The following is a 20,323-nucleotide window of genomic DNA, read 5'->3' as shown; positions in this document are numbered from 1 at the left end:
ACTCTGCCTCAAAGACAGCAGTTATACCTTGTTCATAAGTTGGGTCCCACATCTAAGGGCCTAAGAAAAATCTGTTGATTGAGTTAATTAAATACCCAATAACAATAATGAATTAGTTACAAAAAGAAAGGCAAGAGCATAAATTCAGTGTTTGTACCTCAAAAAAGTTTGTTTAAAAATATCTTTTATTTGCAACCAGCAGATGGCATAATAGTTATGTTGCTGGACTCCTGTGTTGTCGACCACAGTTCTAAACCCAGACCCAATGACTTAAAACTTACACCAGGTGCGTGTGCATGCATGCCTAAGATCCTAAGAGGAGAAAAGAGGAAAAGAGATTGCAGTATGATCATCCTCTTGGGGGATGATTTCTCACTTTCTGTCTCTCTCTGCCTCCCTGTTGAGTGTACCCATCATACAGCAAAAATCTCTCTAAAAAAAAGAATTTTATTTAAAAATTTGTATACTGAGGGCCGCGCAGGGGTCTTTTATTCCATCTTAGATACTGAATCACTAAATAGCCTCAATCAAAGAATGAAAACAAAAGCAAATGAAAAAGAAATACAAAAGCTTTTGTAACTGCAAAACAAAATAGTTTCACCTTCAAGCCTCTGTGTGTATGCATGTGTGTTTGTACTTTTATACATATACACTGTAGAAAAATATTACAGTAAATTTAGCAAAATAACAAAATATAAACTGCCTGGTCCTGAAGAATAATTTGAATTTTAAATTTCCTGTCATTATCTTCCCATCGTATTATTTTACAATGGAGTCATTTTTTTTTTTATTTTTTAACCTGAGAATTCAACAAATTCATATATATCAGTTATTCCATAGATTGACTATTTTAAAATGATACTTGCTGGGACCAGCAATTAGCGTAATGGCTATGTCACTGGACTGCCATGTAGTCGAACGGTTCGAGTCCCGGACCCGGTGGCTTAAACTCATGCTGGGCGCGTGTGCGTGCATGCCCAAGATCCGGAGAGGAGAATGGAGGAGAAGGGAGTGTGGTGTGGCCATCCCCCAGGAGGGTGATTTCTTGCTTTCTGACTCTATGTCTCTCTGGCGAGCACACACCCCCAATAGCAAAAATCTCTCTCAAAAAAAAAAGATACTTGTTCCTCAGGAGGACTTGCCAGTAGTTGTAGTGTCTGTGTCTATACAGACAAAAGGGGGGGGAAATACTGTAAGCATTCTAAAGACTAATAAAGCATTTTATCAAAGGTTGTAAGATAGAATTTAAGAATACTAGCAAACTCTTAGATTTGAAGAATTTTTAGCTGTCTTGCAGTATAGAATTGTGTTCCGTAGTTATGCAATCCTCGTTTTTTTCGCTATTTCGTGCCAAGTATTTTGGCTGCACCATCTTTACATATCAATTTAGAAAAACATGTCTGTCAGCAGCTCATTATCCCATCAATTTAAGCCACTATATCGTACATTTGTAGCAAACTGCAGATGGCCTCAAAGATTGTGTTGACTGTACAAAAAATATGCTGGATGCTTTCTAAATGTATAGCAAAATAGAGAGCTTTTTCTAAGCCAAGACTATATCTTTTTCAATGAAAGTCAGGAAAACATTTGGATTATCATTCAAATGGTCTCCATCAGTCTTTTAGGAACAGTGTGTTTTCTAATAAAAAAAAAAATTTGAGAAAAGATCTCCATGAAATAATAAACCGGTTTTAGGGTACCCTCAGCCTTTGAAAATATCTTCTCAGTACATAACCTGAGATAGAGACAACAAACATAAACAATACTTTGAAAACCCGTATTCCATGGAGATAATGTTTTATAAATTACTTCATTGGCTCATTTGCCTAATGCAGAAAATGGAAAAAAAGACTTAAAATTATCTGTTGATGACAATGCATATGGTAATTTCTTTGACTGGAATATCAGACAGGGTATTTATGCCAGGAAAATTCATTTTCAATGTTGTAAAGATATGCAGTGATTGAATGTAAAAAATAAAGAAAATAATAAGAAGAAAAAATAAACTAGCAACAGTAAGACAAATTTTCATTTGAATAGGTAACTATAAAGTGCCAATGTAAATACACAGTAAACTAAGGTAATGACCAGTGCAGCATTTATTAATGAATCATATTTTGTTAGCTTTCAGAATATTTATTAGTATGCATTACACATCTTTGCAAAATTGAAGTCCTTAAAATTATATTTTATCACCTTCAGATACTTGTTCTATAGACTTGGGCTAATTATTAACATTGTACAATTGTAATAGAGAGTTTAATAAATCATATGAATAATACAAGGTATTATATTTGAATATTGAGACTATCTTTTAATGAAATCCTAAGAAAGTTAATTTTGAATATATGTTAATAAGAAAAACTCCGCAGGAAGTTTTATATGTTCCATGTTATTGAGAAAAGGTTAAAACGGACTGTGTACATGCGAAAACATTGAGATACTGGAAATGAGCCCTATAGAATTAGAAATAAATTTATGGTTTAGAAGAGACACCTCAGGGCTAGAAGGCAATTGGCTGATTGCTGCTCTTTATTATTAGTTTAATCTCTATGACTGATACCTAATCTCTTTCTTTCTCACAAGGAAACAAATAAATAAAAGCTTAAAAATAAGATCACATGTATCGATGTGTTACAGATCTGAGTAAGTACAACTCATGTACACCTGTTCTTATACTCTGGCCAGGTAGACTTGAGACATAAAACACCTCAGTGACATGAGCAATGTTTTGTGCTGTGTTGTGGCAGAGGAGAGCTGAGTTTTGAGGCATTGATCTGTCTCCAGGGCTGGTCTCACAGTCAATAACCAATAGACCATACAGTGTCTCATTTTCTTTTTTAAAGATTTCTTTATTTAAGTTTAATTTTTCTTCACATACACTCACTAGAAAGGGACAAAGAAAGAGCAAGAGATAGAGAAAGTGAAAAAGCAAGCCACAAGGTCTGGGACTCAAACCAAAGTCCACAATGTAGGAGTCCAGTGCCTTAACCACCATGCCACCTGCTAGGCCCCAGACCATACAGTTTCTCAAGGAACATAATGAATTATGATTTGGTTTAGACCAGGAACCTAGGGGGTGCAGCATGAGCACAGCTGAAAAATAACTAAATTCAGGTAGTGCAGTACATCAAATTAAACAAATTTGAGCTTTTTTAATTCAAAGGTGTACCCAGAAAATGGCAGCAAAGATGAGGTACCAGTCTGTAGGGGAGAACTGGGAACTGACAAACACTCAAGTCCTCAAATTCATTGAGAAATTATAATATATCTTATATACCTCTTGGGTACTAATTGCCCAAAACAACTATGAGGCCCCTAGTGTAAGACTTTGTAATACAAATCCTTGCAAATCACTAAAAAACATGGACCCCAGGGATCAGCAGTTAGCTTAATGGTTATGTCGCTGAACTCCCATGTAGTCGAACGCAGTTCGAGTCCCGGACCCAGTGGCTTAAACTCATGCAAGGCGCATGTGCGTGCGTGCCCAAGATCCCAAGAGGAGAATGGAAGAGAAGGGATTGTGGTGTGGCCATCCCCCCGGGGAGTGATTTCTTGCTTTCTGTCTCTCTGTCTCTCTCTGTCTGTCTGGCGAGTGTACATGCCCTATAGCAAAAACCTCTCCAAAAAAAAAAGAAGAAAAGAAAGAAAGAAAGAAAAAAAGAAAAAAGAAAAATGGACCCCAAACAAGACTAACTCCTAATTTATAGAAATATTGTGTATGCCCCTATGTACGTTTAAATTTGCTTGGGGGCTTTCCTAATGACCTGATCTATAATTTAAGTATATAATTTTCTAGAGTGAGAAGAGAGAGAATCTTCTTTCCAATTAAACAAATTGTTTTCTTCTAGGACTTTGATATTTACTGAAGTGCTTAACTTTTAGTAAATATTCAACAGAAAAAAACGTGTCAAGTAGTTGGGAAAGCTTGACTATAAAGCAACAAACACTACTTTTCTTACAGTAATTATAACATGGGTCCTTGGATGAGCTAATCTGTAAAGTGCTCTTCAGCTCTAGCAGCTACGACTTAGAAACTGGTGATTTAGACTCACAAATAGGTAAAAGGAAAGTGTTGACTTGTCTCTTACTGCACAATTAATTGTAGTTATTTTTTTCTCCCCTGAGGACATTAAATTGAAATGAAAACATTAAATATAAACCAGTGAGATTAAACATTGGGTACAATATTTAAATAAATTTTTAATTGCTATCTTTATTGGGCATCAGAACAAATTACATTATTTTTCAGATAAAATAACAACTTTGGGTAAACATGGTATTTTCATTTCTCATAGTTAATTCCCTTTAATTAAAAATATTAATAACATGGGACCAGCATTTAGTGTAATGGCTATGTCACTGAACTCTCATGTTGTCAACTGTGGTTCGAGTCCTAGACCCAGTTACTTAAACTCATGCTGGGCATGTGTGCGTGCGTGCCCAAGACCCCAAGAGAGAATGGAGGAGAAAGGATTGCAGCATTGCCATCCTCCCCGGGAAGTGATTTCTAGCTTTATTTCTCTCTGTCTCTTTCTGTCTTTCTGGTGAGCACACATGCCCTATAGAAAAAAACTCTCAAAAATATTAATAATATAATATGTCAAATACTACAAAATGCTGAGAATGCGATGATAAAGCAAGACACCTCATTTTCCTCCAAAGAGATTATATGTTTAGGGAGAATAGGGCACTTTTTTGGAAACACCTAGGACAGAAGTCATGGAATTTAGCCTGTCACAGGTGACCATTAGAATAGAGTCCTTTGAGGAGGCCATGGAAAATCTGACCTAACATGGAGAATAGCATGCAAAAAACACAGGAACTTTTTTTTTCCCACAAAGATATTCATTTATTTTGTGTAAACCAGAAATAACTTTTAAAAATAAGCAAATTTGGAAAACATAATTGTAGAGAGTACGAGTATAGACAGCAGAGATTCTAAGGGAAAGATCGGTAGTAGGGGGAGTAGAACAGGCTAAGAAGGGGTGCTTTTTAACATTTTTAATTTTATTAATTTTTTACATTTAATCACTATACATCTCCATAGCATACCAAAATTAATCTTCCCAGCTTGAATGCACTGCATATCATTCCAGTTTAAGACATTACCATACACATTATTAACAACAGAAAATTTTCTATTTTCATATAAATTAAATGTCTTGCTTTCCCCCCTTGATTTCCTCCCTCCTTACCATTGCCCACCTTCTTCTCACACTGTCTGTAGTATCCACAGTTATCCTCCATGCTTTTATACTTTACAATCTTTCAGTTTCTGCCATAGAATGCAGACACAGTGTACATTAGGTGGGGATATACAGTGCTTCTCTTTCATAGTCTGGCTTGCTTCAATTAACATTAAATTTTCCATATTCATCCACTTTCTATCAAATGTCAGGTTCTCACTGGTTTTTGTATGGCTAAATAGTATTCCATAGCATATATGTAGCACACTTTTTCAACCCATTTCTCTGTTCTTGGACATTTGGGTCGATTCCATGTCTTAGTAATTGTGAATAATGCCGCACTAAACATGGATGTGGAAGTGATTTTCTGATTGAGTGTATTCCTATCCTTTGGGTAGATACCTAGGAGTGGAATTGCTAGATTGTATAGTAATTTTATGTATAGCTTTTTGAGGAACCTCCATGTTGTTCTCCACAGTGGCTTTACTAACATATTCTCATCAATAATGTAGGAGAGTTCCCTTTTCACTGCAACCTCACCAGCACTTGTCATTATTTCTTTTTAATCTTAGCTATTCTAAATGGATTTATGTGGTATCTTATTGCAATTTTGATTTGCATCTCCCTTATGATGAAGAATGTTGAGCATCTTTTTATATGCTTTTTGACTACTTGTTTATCTCTCACCGTTAACAAACATCAACTCAAAATGGATCAAAGATCTAAACATAATACCTCAAACTATAAAACTCCTGGTGGAAAACACAGAGGAAACTCTTGGAGACATTGGAGTAGGCAAAGACTTTTTAAATGAGACCCCAAAGCACAGGCAATAATCCCAAAATAGACAAGTGGGCTTACATCAAGTTAAAAGGTCTACACAACCAAAGAAACAATACTTAGAGTGAAGAAATGACCCTCAGAATGCAAGAATATATCTGCAAACTATGCTTTAAATAAGGGACTGATAACCAAAATGTACAGAGAACTAAAGCATGTTACCTGAAAAAAAAAAATCCAATTAGAAGATGGGCAAATAAGTTAAACAGACAACTCTCCAAGGATAACATAGAGACTTTAAGCATTCTCCTCCTTGAAAGAAGCACAAGTACTCATGAAACATAAGATTTAAAGGATGTAATTGTGGAAAATGAGCCACATACGTGTGTAGGAAGTAAAGAAAGCCTTGGCTACTCCAAAAAGGAACTTAGACTTTATCTTGCTGAAAATAGAAAAGTAATAAAAAAATTATAGTAATATTATGAAATCATTTTGTATCTCCCTTTTTACCGTAAAAAGAAAATAGATGTTGAGACAAACCCCTTGTTTCTGATTAAAGCTAGGCATTTACTGGAAAATTCTTCTATCACCATGAACATCAGTTCTATCTCTATTTATTTATATATTTATTTACTTATTATCTGTTTGACATATGATCTTTAGAAATACATCCCATCTAAAAAATCATGAGTTCAGTCTTGTCGGAGACTTATGTAATTTATAGTGTCATAATAATAATAATACAAATAAATATATAAATAATAATGGAAGAAATATATAATAGAATAATATAAAACTATAGATATTTAAAGGGCTTAAAAAAAGTGCTACATGAGACCTAGTCAAATTCTTAGTTGAACAATCCAAATAAAGACTAATACAGAGTAGGAGCTATGTTTTGGAAGAGTGGAATACATGCCATTTAATTCAGTCAATACAGTTAGAACTAGCTGACAACTTTCTGCTTTTACAACTTTCTATTTGTATTTTGTTAAAATTTTTATACACAGTATGAGCTTTTAAAAATTTTTTTTCTTAAGTATTCATCATCATTTTAAAAGGCAATGAAAAATGTGTAATGCCTATCGTTTTTTTCTAAGTTATTAGTTGTTTAAGTTTGCAATTAAAGAAAATTCATTTGACATGTCCAGAGATTCATTTTCTTAATATCAATTTTTTCATATTCTAGTGAAACTTCACCTAAAGACATGAGCTTATACTCCATTCCCCCACACATACATACACTTCTGAAAATTCCCAACTCAGAATTATTGAACAACTCCAAATAATTTGCTCAGAAATTATAATATGTGAAAGCCTAATCTGATCCAAGAAGGAGAATAGAAATGGTTCTGGTAACAGAAATGAAATGGGAAAGAGGACTTCAATCAAATATATCAGTCTTCAGAACCTGTCATGGCATTTACCCAAGAAAGAAGCACATGAACTTTTGTAAGAGAAAGAGAAACGGGTTGAGAGAATTCATAATATGTGAAAAATACCTTGGAAGGAATTTTTGTTTATTCTTTCTCGAGCTGAACAAAATAAAGTAGTTCACATGAAAATTTTTGAAAATGATTGCCTCACATTTGAGAAGATGCTGCATCAGAGAGAAAAAATAATTAGCAATTCACATCTTTAGTGAGTCACTATTTACTGAAATATGTAGTGTTTGGGACCAGCAGTTAGCGCAAGGACCATGTCGCTGGACTCCCATGTAGTAGACCGTGGCTTGAGTCCCAGACCCAGCAACTTAAACTCATGCTGGGTGTGTGTACATGCGTGCCCAAGATCCCAAGAGGAGAATGGAGGAGAAGGGATTGCAGCGTGGCCATCCCCCCTGGGCGCGGGTGTGTGTGTGTGATTTCTCGCTTTCTGTCTCTCTGTCTCTCTCTGTTTTTCTGGCAAGCATATGTGCCCTATAGCAAAAACCTCTCTCAAAAAAAAAAAAAAAAAAAAAAAGAGAGAGAGAGAGAGAGAAAAGAAATATTGAGTGTTAAACAAAATTTAATTATTTAATTTCCATCTTTTTAAAAAAAGTGATATAGGGACCAGCAGTTGACATAATGGTTATGTCGCTGGACTCCCATGTAGTTAAGTGTGGTTCAAGTCCTGGACCCGGTGGCTTAAAGTCATGCCGGGCATGTGTGCATGAGTACCCAAGATCCCGAGAGGAGAATGGAGGAGAAGGGATTGCTGTGTGGCCATCTGCCCTGGGGAGTGACTTCTCGCTATCTATCTCTCTGTCTTTCTGGCGAGCGCATGTGCCCTATAACAAAAACCTCTAAAAAAGTGATGTAATAATTATGAATGGCAGATAAACAATAAGTTTACCTATGTAAAATCTTATCAAATCATGCTCCATAATTTATGTATGTAGGTCTGTTTCTTTATTGGTAGTAATTTAATAATCAGTTTAACAAATATGTGTTTACTGTCGTCGACCCAGAGAATTAATCTGTTTGTGTGTGTGTGTATTTTTTTTAACAGGTTTTTTTGCCTTGAGGTGCATGTGCTCACCAGAGTGAGTAAAAGGCAAAAACAATGAGAGGCAAAATGAGAAATCACCCCACAGGTAGGTAGGCCACACTGCAATCCCTTCTCATCTATTCTTCTCCCAGTATCTTGGCCACCCATGCACATATGCCCAGTTTGAGTTCAAGCCACTGAGTCCAGGACTCAAAACGTGGTGGAGGGACCAGCAGATAGTATAATGGTTACGTCACTGGACTCCCATGTAGTCAACCGTAGTTCAAGTCCCAGACCCAGTGGCTTAAAACTCACACCGGGCATGTGTGCATGTGTGCCCAATATCCCAAGAGGAGAGTGAAGAAGAAGAGATTGTGGCATGGCCATTCCTTCTGGGGGTTGACTTCTCGCTTTCTGTTTCTCTGTCTCTGTCTTTCTGGAGAGTGCACGCACCCTATAGTTTTTTTTTACCCACCCCCCAAAAAAAAACTATAAAAAAGAATGGCAGACCATGTGGGAGTCCAGCAATGTACCTGCTATGCCATCTACTGGCTCAGTGTGTGTGTATTTTTAAATTTAAATACCTCTGTATCACCTCTTATATTATGGTTTACATGCCACTGTTTGTCCCTGGCACTCCATGTCCCTGGGGTCTATGAAATTTGTCATATTCAGAAGTAAAAGTAATAAAAATTATGCATATGTATTTCACAACCTGGAAATATAAAATTAAATGCAAATTTAACTTTCCATTCAACTATAACATTAAAAATTATTCACCTAGTATTTGGCTAGAATTTAGAGTATTGTTCATATTGACTAATGTACATTTTAGATCATTTGACTGCTAATGTCAATGTTTGTTATATAAACATCGTTTGCTTGTTAAGTTGCTATTTTGTCTTGGATCTCTGTCTGACATGAAAGTCAAACAATTCCTCAAACTTGGCTTGTAATGCATTAAAATAGAAATGAATATCAAAGCATAAATATTACAACTGACAATATTGTCCTAATTATAAAAAGTAAATATCATTCCCTTCCTCTGTCTTCTGAGTAGAGTATAACCATCAAGAATCAGTTCTCTTACTGACCCTTCCTGATTCCACATCCTAGACTATGCCCACTCAGCTGCTTAGTATTTAGCAAAGTGCCTGATACATAAGCAAATTAAACTAAACTGTAGATGAATAAGAGATAAACAAGATTTAAGAGACTATAAAATGCATAATTCAGTGCCTTCATAAAATTGTAGTGAAAACTGAAAGCAGTGTCACAGAGAAAGGCAATGTCGAACAGGAAATTAGCACTTGGAATATTGACAATAGACCACTCTCTAGTAGACAGATTTTCTGGCACCCAAATTCCATTTTATTAGTAAACATCATATTAATGAGTTTTTAGAGACTGTATCCCTAGTAAAAAGCTCTCATGAAGCTGATTTTTAAAAAATGTATTTCTTTCTTCTATGAGTAAAAGAGGCAGAGAGAAATAGACAGAAAGATAGAGAAAGAAAAGAAGTCCCCCAGAACAGGGCTCTCTGACTGCAATCCATTCCCAGATACGACCAACCTCAGATCACTGGTACATGGCTATCAGCATGTTCAGGAAGGTCTGGACACAAAGTCCGAATCTTCTCACTTGGTTCAGACTCACCAAGTGTTGCCTTTCTGCTGCACCACTGACCAACTCCATGAGACTGATTTTTTTTAAATCGGAACACCAAATTTCTCGCTTCCCTCATCAACAAAGAGGAATATATGTTTCTAATGACTCTTGTAATTAATCAATTATGGTATATCTATCCCTTGGGCATCATTATATTCTAACTATTTATGTAATAATAGTAGGGATTACCAAGAAATACTATTAAGATTTCTGCTCTTCCTTCAGGACGTTACTCAGCTCTTAAAATTGTGTCCTTTTAGGTTATCTTCCCTGATATTTAGAGTTACATGTTCCCATAGCACCCTGTATGCCTGTATCACAGTGGGACATAAGCAATAACGTGTATCATTGTATTTTATCACTACCCTCTCCCTAATAAGTGAGGCTTGTGACTGCCTCACTCACCTTCATAATCCTCATGTTCTGTCATTCACATAATTGAGTAGACATTTTGTTTTACATATGGAAAAAATGTCCATCTTTTGCTATCCAACTAGTATTCTAACTCAATGTCATGTCTAAAACACCCATTGTATTAATTTTTTTAAATTAATACACTTTAAATTCTTTCTCCATTGGACACAATTCTGGGATCAGATAAAGTTCTCTTTTTATGAAACTTAAATTTCTGGAGAGTGGACAGAGAAAACAAACAAAAACATGTCAGATAGGAGTAAGCTGTGCAAAGATTTTTAATGGAGTAATGGACTAGATAATGCCTGGCTGCCCAGTGAGGGCATTTCTCAGGAGGTGGCATACATGGTAAGATATGAGTGACAAGAAATAAATACTCATGCAAGAATCTGAGGGCATGCCTTCCAGGTCAAAGAACAGTAAATTAGACACTTTGAAATGGGATCTTGACTTGTAATGTTTAAAGACCAACTTAAGAAGTCAATGATGTTGGAAGAAAACTGACAAGGGGAAAGTGGTACAAGATGAGATTAGAGTATTACTTGGGTCCTGAATCTTTTCAGACTGTAATGGCCAGAATGCAACATTGAGTTCAATTTTAATTGTTATGGAAATACATGATGGGCTTTAAATGGAGAGCAAACAAGATCTGATTCATATTATAAATTAGATTCCTGTTCTCTTTGGAGAAATAGATTTTAGGGCATGAGATTAGGTGGGAGAAGATGATATTAGGAGTAAGCTAGTTAGAGTAGAGAAAAAGTGGTAGAATACACATCCAGGTTGTGATTTTGTAATTGGAGTAACCAGTGAAAACTGGGATGTAGTGTTAAAGAGAACCAAGAGTAGGGGCTGGAAGGTGGCGTGGTTTTAGGGGCACTGGGTTCCCAGATTGGCGATTGTGGTTTGAATCCCAGGTCCAGCGGCTTGCTTTCTCACTATTCTCTCTCTCTATATATATTAAAAATAATAATAATAAATAAATAAAGTTAAAAAAAAAGAGAGAGGATCAAGAGTAAACATGGGAAACACAGATTGTATCTAGTATCATTTACTGAATGTAGGAAGGAGACTCAAGGAGGAACAGGTTTGGGGTGAAAAGCAGCAGTTGACCATATTGAGTTTGGAAAGTATACTCAGATGCCAAGAAACATTTTATGTATACAGTTCCAGACTTTTCAGAAAGACAGAGGTAGAGATGCAGATTTACGATTCAACAGTATATGGAGAATATCTAAGGCCACGAGACAGAACCAGGTCACTCAGGGACTTTACACAAAAAAAAGAGTGGACCCCAAGACTTAGACCTGAGTCATTCTAAACAATAGAAGTTCAACAGGGAAAGATGAGCTGGCAAAGAATTAAGAATTGCTGGAAGGGTAAAGAGAAACAAAAAGCTTCAGGAGCATGTGGTGTCACAGAAAGAAAGACTTTTAAGGAATAAACTTGACCTCTGAATCATTTGGTAATATAAATCTCTTTTCAAAATTACCTTATTCTTCAGTTTCCATGATTCTGTTTTGTCCTGACTCCTTTTAGGAGACTCTGGCCATTTCTTAATTATCTCTTTTTATCAATGTCTCTAGTTCTCCTTGCTGTTTTGAATGTTGATGCTATCTAAGATTTTTGCCTCGAGATATTTTCCTCATAATCTTAGGTTTACACTGAAAAATTTCATCCTCTTCCATAACTGAATATGCTTCCTGATGTGAATGATTCCTAGATCTCATTTTGGGCCAGTCAGAGAATGTTAAATCTAATGGTGATCTGAACCCTTATATTCTAGTCTTTTCCCCACCAGTTACTAGCAACGTGCTATAGGGAAAGTTGCAGCCTTCCAGCCTCAGTGTGTTTTACGCATCTCATCTGTAAAAAGAGATAATGATATAAATGATTTTGGCTCCATTCAGGTCTTTTGCGAGCACAATAAAGAAAAAAAATGTATGCCAATGTAATAATGTATTAAAAATTTTAGTTTTTCTTTCTGTGTATTCTCCCTCTGGACATCTGTTTCAACCCACACCTATCTAGTTTCTACTTATATTTTTCTGATAAATATGCTTTTTCTGGGAGAAATCCCTATTTCAGTAACCCTTAATTTGACATACAACCAAGGTATACTTGAAGAATTTAATTTCATAAGATTTGCTAGTAAAATTTCACTAACCCATTTGTACTTGGACGAGAAGTACTGGAAATATGAAAGACCCTTGATGATGGACTGAAATAAAATTGTATTTAACAAAATTAATTTGTAATTTTAAGAAACTGCTTACCACGTAAAGAACAAAGGATGATGATAAACGAAAAAGGAAAAAAATACATTTTGGATGAAGATAAAGACTTCAATGTAAGTTAAAATTAAAAAAAAAAAATCTGATAAAATTTTCCACTCCATATGATGTGAATTTTCTTTTCTTTTTTTCCTTTTTTTTTTTTTAGAGAATTTTGTTATAGATTGAGTGTACTCATGAGAGAGACAGAAGAGATACAGAGAGAAGAAAATGAGCAGTCACTCCCTAGGTGGATGGCCACTCTGTGATCCTTTCTCCTCCATTTTCCTCTTGGGATTTTAGGCACACACACACACACACACACATGTGCCCAGCATGAGTTTTAAGCCACTGGGTAGGGGACTCAAACCACAGTCGACTATATGGACATCCAGCAATATAACCATTATGCCATCTGCTGGTCCCTGGAATAAATTTTCTAATCAGGAAAGTTTTATTTAATTAATTAATTAATATATATATATATATTTTTTATCAAGGGTCAGACCCAATATGCTATCTCAGAAGAAATTTTCAAAAGTATATAGGGTCAGCCCTGTATATTAAGGATTCCATTACAAACATTGAGAAGACTTTTTGATTTCAAAAAGAAAACTACAGGCATACATCGTATCACTGTAAGTCAAGGGTAAAATACAAGATCCACAGTCAGAATTAGGCACAGCATGACAATATCTAACTTCTGATCCATGTTTTTTTAAGTTAATGTATTCCTTAAGCCTACTAAGGAATCTTAAGCCCATCGGTTGGAAAATCCCTTTTATTGTTTTCATAATTATTAGGCTGGTGCTATTATAATTTGAAACAATAGTTTCAGGGAGTCTCTCTATTTCTCACATTAGCGAAATATAGGAGTTCTTGAGACACCTGGACTACAGTATCCTTTGAACTTTTTAAGACCCATAATGAATCATCAGAACAGGAGAGTAATTACTCCATGTATGGCAAACTGAAGACTCTTATAACACCTTTGCCAAAACATTCCCTGAGGGCTGATGCAAATACATTAACCATTCTGCCAGGAACTGAATTTATATAGTTTGTGTAAGTGCATCATGACAAGAAAGGCATTTTGCTTTAAGACATCAAACTTAACTAAGATTTTTAAGAGGTCTCTTTCTTACTTTGGAAGAAGAATTTGAAACATTTACAAGTGCTATCTACTTTCTTAAAATTTACAATAATTTGGAAAAGTTAAACTAAAAGTATTATAGCTGTTTTTGTACATTTTAGTTATTTTCATAAAATAGAAATCAGAAAAATGAATTGTAGTCCATCCCTCAATGAAAAATTGTGATAGATTCTCATAGCCAATGTCATTTATGATAGAAAAATTTAGTACTACTAATGATTATCATAAAGTTACTAATATGATTAAAATGACTTAATTATTGATTCATACATTTCATTGCATATACCATTGGCAGTTTTTCAGACACAATTAATGAGTATAATTTAATATTCTTGAGAGAAGCATATGGTTTATGACTAAATACAAGGTTGAAAGGTATGTGTAAGTTTAATGATAATCATTGTCCCTATGATAAATTCAGCATATGAACAATTTTCATATATTCCTTTATACACTATGCCATGATTTTAAAGTGTCGTGTGGTGAGCGTTATTCCTTGTTGAGGTTCTAACAGTTTTTAAAATATTAAGTAAAAAAATTTTCAGTAGAAAATGTAATACACGTATATAATTACTATCTCCTTGTCACATGTGTTGGCATTTATGAATTAAGAGGTATGGCTTATCGCTATCATATATTCATTCATTTATGCTCTGACATAAATATGTGACCACATATAAAACTGCCTAGGCTGATATACTACTGTACATCAACATTTATGCACATGAAGCGGGAGGGCTGGTGAAAGAAAGATGGCTCCCTGGTCTACGAGTGATATTAGCCTGGACCTCTCTTCTTGGTATCAACACAAAGTGGGTGAAAAGAGGCAGAAAATTCCTGGGATGCAGCAATGGCAGCCATTGTGCCTAGAGTTCCTGTTATATAAGGAAAGGTCAGTGGGTCTGAGGTTATGAACCTGCTGCGGTCCACGCATCTACGATGGGTCCATTGTGCTCTATGTATTCAAAGTAGAGAGGCACAGGCCATACCTACACCTGGAGTCATTCATCTACCTGGGCCTTATACCAATATAACCACTTGGGTTGTTAATGTATCCAATCTGTCAATGAGTTCAGTAAAACTGGTCTCTGGATGTCAGAACTCTGGCAAATGGATAAGCTCGACTGGAATCTAGGTCTCCCTTTTTTCTAAAATGGTCCCTCTGCAGACTTCTCAAACCATAGGTTGGGGGGCTCTGTTAATACAGGCACTGGCAAAATCTATGCCACCCATTTTTCTGCCTCTTTCCAGTCAATAGCTCTCACAAAACACTCTGTACACTTAGGCCCGTAACTGTGAAATGCTTAGCTGCTGCAGTTCTAGGTTTTGTGCTCTGAAGACCAGTGAGAGGTAGCCCAGTTACCTAATATTTCCAGTGCATGTTTCAAAGGGACATGGTCCAAGGGCAAGTTCCTATTATTGTCACTAATTGATTAAGGGATTTTGGACTAAGTCACATAGCATTTTTAAGACTCAGTTAACTTATCTTCAAAATGAGGAAATTAATAATACCTGTGTCATAGTATTATAATTATGAGTTGAGACCATAAATATGTCTAGCTCCACACCTGACATTGAATGAACAATGAAGAGATGACGGTTGTCTTTTTTCTTTTAGTCCTCAACATAAAAACTATGTTTTCCCAACTTTCAACTGAATATAGTCTTTGTGTACTCACTAGGTAGTTACACATTGATATCTAGACTAAGAACTTAAAAAAACATTCCAGGGTGAACTTGGGGAAATAATGAAAACTCCTGTTTTAAAACTCACCTCTCCTTTACCATCTTTCCCAGCTTACCTTTATCACTCCCTGCACTGCACGCTGCTTTTCTTCCAGTCTGAGAGCTCCGCTCTCCTCACTCTGCTCTTCTACACTTCTCGTAATATCATCCCTTCCCTAACTTACAAATTCTTTCTCTTGGAGCAACTTTAAATGTCTTCTCTGCAAAATTATTACTAACACTTTAGGAAGAGTTGACATTTGAGGTCCCAAAATACTTCATACACATTCCTTTACATATTCTTCATATGAACATTATTTGGTTTTGAGAATTTAAAGAGAAGTCAGACTAATGGCTGCTTTTTGAATTTAATTCTCATAAATAGAAACATCTTCCTCTGAACAAGGAAAATCAACAATAATACTACAGATTCTCAATCAGAGACCTAAAACACATATTTGAAGGTTGACTATATTCCCATCTCACTTTGGATCAGTACGGATTATTTTCTGGACTGGTGGTAATTTTCCAGATGAAAAAAACCCAGTCATACAGTTCTTTTGGTCCAGCTAGCTTTTATTTTTATCCCTCTTAGTGTGGGCAGTGCAAACTGCAAATCTTGGGTTGATAATGACAGGGTTTATGATGACAATAAACAGTAATAAATATAATCTTTTGATATTTTAGGGGTTTAATTAATGAACACCTTCTTCTTTAAATTTGATTTGGTTATTTCCAGGGTCTCCTGGTAATGAAGTAGCTAATTTATTCTTTCAATGCCACCTATAAATTCTTTGCTCATTTGATATTGGAACTGGCTAAAAGTTGAGTGTATCTACAACGTAAATATTGGACAATACAGTAAGTTATTTTAACATATAGTAAGACAAGCTGGAAAAATAACTAATTTTAGGGAAAATACTTTCCATATGTTTATAATTTTCTTTATTATGATTTCCTCGTCTGTACCTAATCTGGTACCATTTTTAAGTAACTTACTTTCATCAAACCTTCTCAAAGCATTGGCTATTTCACAAAAAGAACTTGTTGTAATACACAATCAATGCATGATTCTAATATCAAGAAAAAATATCTTGACTAGTTTGGAGAAGAAACACAACTGACTCTTGGTTAGCACAACTGGTGGTAGAAAAATAGATGTAAAGAAATAAAGATTAGCTTGTGGATTGGTTACCAGTATTCAATATCCTACAAACATCATTCAGCTATGTTTTGTGTAGCAACTAGGAAGCTTTATTAAGGGCTGATAGGCCATTAATTATATTTATACAAGATTAAAACATGTGTTTGGGATAGACTCATTTATTCATCTAATTTTTACTAAACTATATAAGCAGTTTAAATATGTCACAAGAATACTAGTCCACATCATTCTGTTGGATTAACAAGTTCAAATTAGAATGGAGAATGGCAGCTATCTGGGTTAGATCTAACAGAAAGGAGGAGGGATGATAGAATGGAGCAGACTTAGGAAATGAACTTGGATTCCAGTTCCCATGTGACCTATCACCGACACAGAATGTGAGACAGTTCTTAACTCCTGGTGCAAAGTCAGGATCACCTCCATTTTTTTGACAGAAGATTTCCTTTTATGATTTTGTATTCATATTCAAATGTTGTTCATCTCTATAGCACACAATGTGGTTTTTCTAAATAGGGTGATGAATGTGGAAAGCTTATGAAATATATGCTTTATTATAGTCACATATTCTATTTATTCCATTAGAGAAATATATTTTAAAACAAAATCCATTTTTGAATAGCAGAGACAAAGTGATTAATCTTTTAGAAAGAGATTTTTGATATAGGGCACATGCACTTTCCCGAGAGACAAACAGAAAAGGAGAAATCATGTCCCAGCAGAGATGGCCACACCACAATCCCTTCTCCACCATTCTCCTCTCAGGATCTTGAGCATGTGTATGCACATGCTTGGCATGAGTTTAAGCCACTGGGTCCAGAACTTGAACCACGTGTGACTATGTGGGAGTCATTAACCATCTTCTGGGCCCACAAAGTGATCATTTCCATATTTATAGAAACATTGTGTCGGTCTAGATAGTAAGACAGTATGAATCATTCTCTCTTGCACACACACACATTCACATTGACATAAGCACCGGAGACAGAGAAAGATAATTGCTCATAAAAGTAAGGTTAAAACCCTTCTTAAAATGTTATACCATGCTCAAGAATTTCAGATGTTTAATAAACGGAAGTCTCAAAGTAGAAAGGATTTTCACATTTCAACACAAGACAGTTGTCTGTTTTAATTTTTCATAGTCATTGACTTCAGTGGAAATAGCCACTTCTTACCTAATTAATTTAATAAACTGTAATCAAATACTTAAAGTAGTGAGTTAAATGAAAAATAAGTATCTTGGGATCAGCAACATGGAGGTTTATCCACTGGACTCCTACATGGCTGATCATGGTTCAAGCCCAGGTCCCAGGGACTTGAAAATTACTCCAGGTGTATGTGCAGGCATGCCCAAAATACTGAGAGGAGAATGGAGAAGGGATTGAGACATGGCCATCCTCCCTGGAGGGTGATTTCTTACTTTCCCTCTCTCTGTTTCTCTCTGGAGAATGCAATCATCCTATGCCAAAAACCTAAAACAAACAAACAAAAGAATCTTAAAATTATCTGTAAAATTGCTCAAATTTACACAAACAATATAGTTTGTTTACTTTTGAATGTGAGAAAAGTTTATTTGAATAAAGTAAGAACGCTAAAGGTCTAGAACTTACATATGCACTGGAATAATACTCTAGGAAACAGAGAGTATTTTAATCCGGAACAAGAAAGAAGACTTAAATTTACATCACTAAAAACATAAACAAAGGGTACAATCGGTGTGGTTAACCAGGATGTAACTGTAGAAAAAGAAATTAGCAGAGAAATTTTAAAACATGGTGTGGTAAAGGGAATAATCCTCAGTATATATTATAAAAATAAGCAAAAATGAAATAAAAAGGACAATTTAAAAACAAGTGAATATTCGTAGTGCTAAAAGTCAATTAAAAATTTGTCAGTCATTAAAAGTGAGTTTTATAACACATGAGAGTCAGCAGATACATCTTTGGCAAATTTTGATTAAAGAATATATTTGTTCATTGTTAATGGGAGTTTTTTTACTGATAAAACATCATTTTGAATATTTCCTTTTATTTATACTTTAAATAATGATGGCTTCCTCTCTAAGATTTCCTGTTGAGAAGACTGTTTCCAAGTTCTCAGCAGTCCATAATTAAATAATAGTATTTTACATGCTTTCAAGTAACTTTGTCCCGAAATTTCCTAAATAGACGAATTCTTTTCTCTGTGGTTCTCTTTGCTGTCTCCACCATTTCCTTTCCCCTCTTTTTATTTAGGATGCTGAGCCTCTGCTGGAATGCGTTTCATCCTGTTTTCTTTATTTTTTTTTTTTCTAAATCAAAACAAAAAAACAGATCTTACTTGGGACCAGGGAATATGCCACACACCAGGGTATAATTAAATGACTTGTTCATTCAGTAAAATGTCCCAAATATCAGCAGTGATTTTGATATATTTATCATTTATTTTTAGTTAATCGAGGATTTCTTATCCTAATGAATTTAGAATATACTAACTTGGGACCAGCTTCACCTTCTGTGAAGATGTTTTTCTAAAATATGTTTTGTGAGTTTACGATAGATCAGGAGAGATTCCTTTATTGATTAATTCTCAATAACCAATATCTATTGAAACCTTACTTCTCAATTACAGTGCTTTAATGATAATAATGATGAATCAGATACTTGATCAAGGGAGACAAATCTGGGTTCTCACAACTCTCTTACAAAACACACAAAGATACATTTTATAGAACAGACCCAATTAAAGGGCTATGAAAGGATCTTTGCTCCCTATCCATGAATTTTTCTCCCACTCATGCTCTCCTCATTTGTCTGAGGCTCATGTCTGTCATATTGCTGATGGATTCTCTTCACAATTCCCCCCTCAGACAATGAAAAATGTACTGGATTGGCTGTCTTCCAGCTTCTTTCTCCCTGGGGCATTAGTAGCAGGGGAAGGAGAATTAAAAATTCTACTCTGCCTGATTTTCAGGCAATGACCCTTGTTCTCTGAGAGCAGGGAAATGGATAACCCTGAGCTGCTAATTGGCCTTATTCCCTCATGTTATTCATGGGAAGAAATGTTGTGCTCTTTCATAATAAAACAAAAGCACATATCTCAAATACTTTCTACCCACTATAGTTCCAGTATGTGAGGGCTCATACTATTAACTGAATATAAAGTAGATGTGATTTGACTTGTCTTTTACTTTACAACTAGAACATCACACAGCAATGATTTTAGTGGTAGAAATACTCTAAGGATCATTTTTCATGGTCAAGACTAGTATGAGATAAGTGAGGAACTTGTTTTGGATATGAAATTTTAAAATGTGCTAAAAATGAGTAATTAGAATAAATAATATATAGTGTAATATTTATGAAAATAAAATTACTTAAAAAATTTGGGGACCAGAGGTGGCATAGAGTTTACTTCACTGGACTCCTACATCTCTGACAATGGTTCAAGTACTGAACCCAGTGGTTTCAACATCATGTTGTGTGTAAGTGTGTGTGTGTGTGTGTGTGTG

Source organism: Tupaia chinensis, unplaced genomic scaffold (assembly GCF_000334495.1).
Source record: "Tupaia chinensis unplaced genomic scaffold, TupChi_1.0 Scaffold000527_1, whole genome shotgun sequence".
Lineage (NCBI taxonomy): Eukaryota > Metazoa > Chordata > Mammalia > Scandentia > Tupaiidae > Tupaia > Tupaia belangeri.
This window is presented reverse-complemented; position numbering follows the sequence as displayed.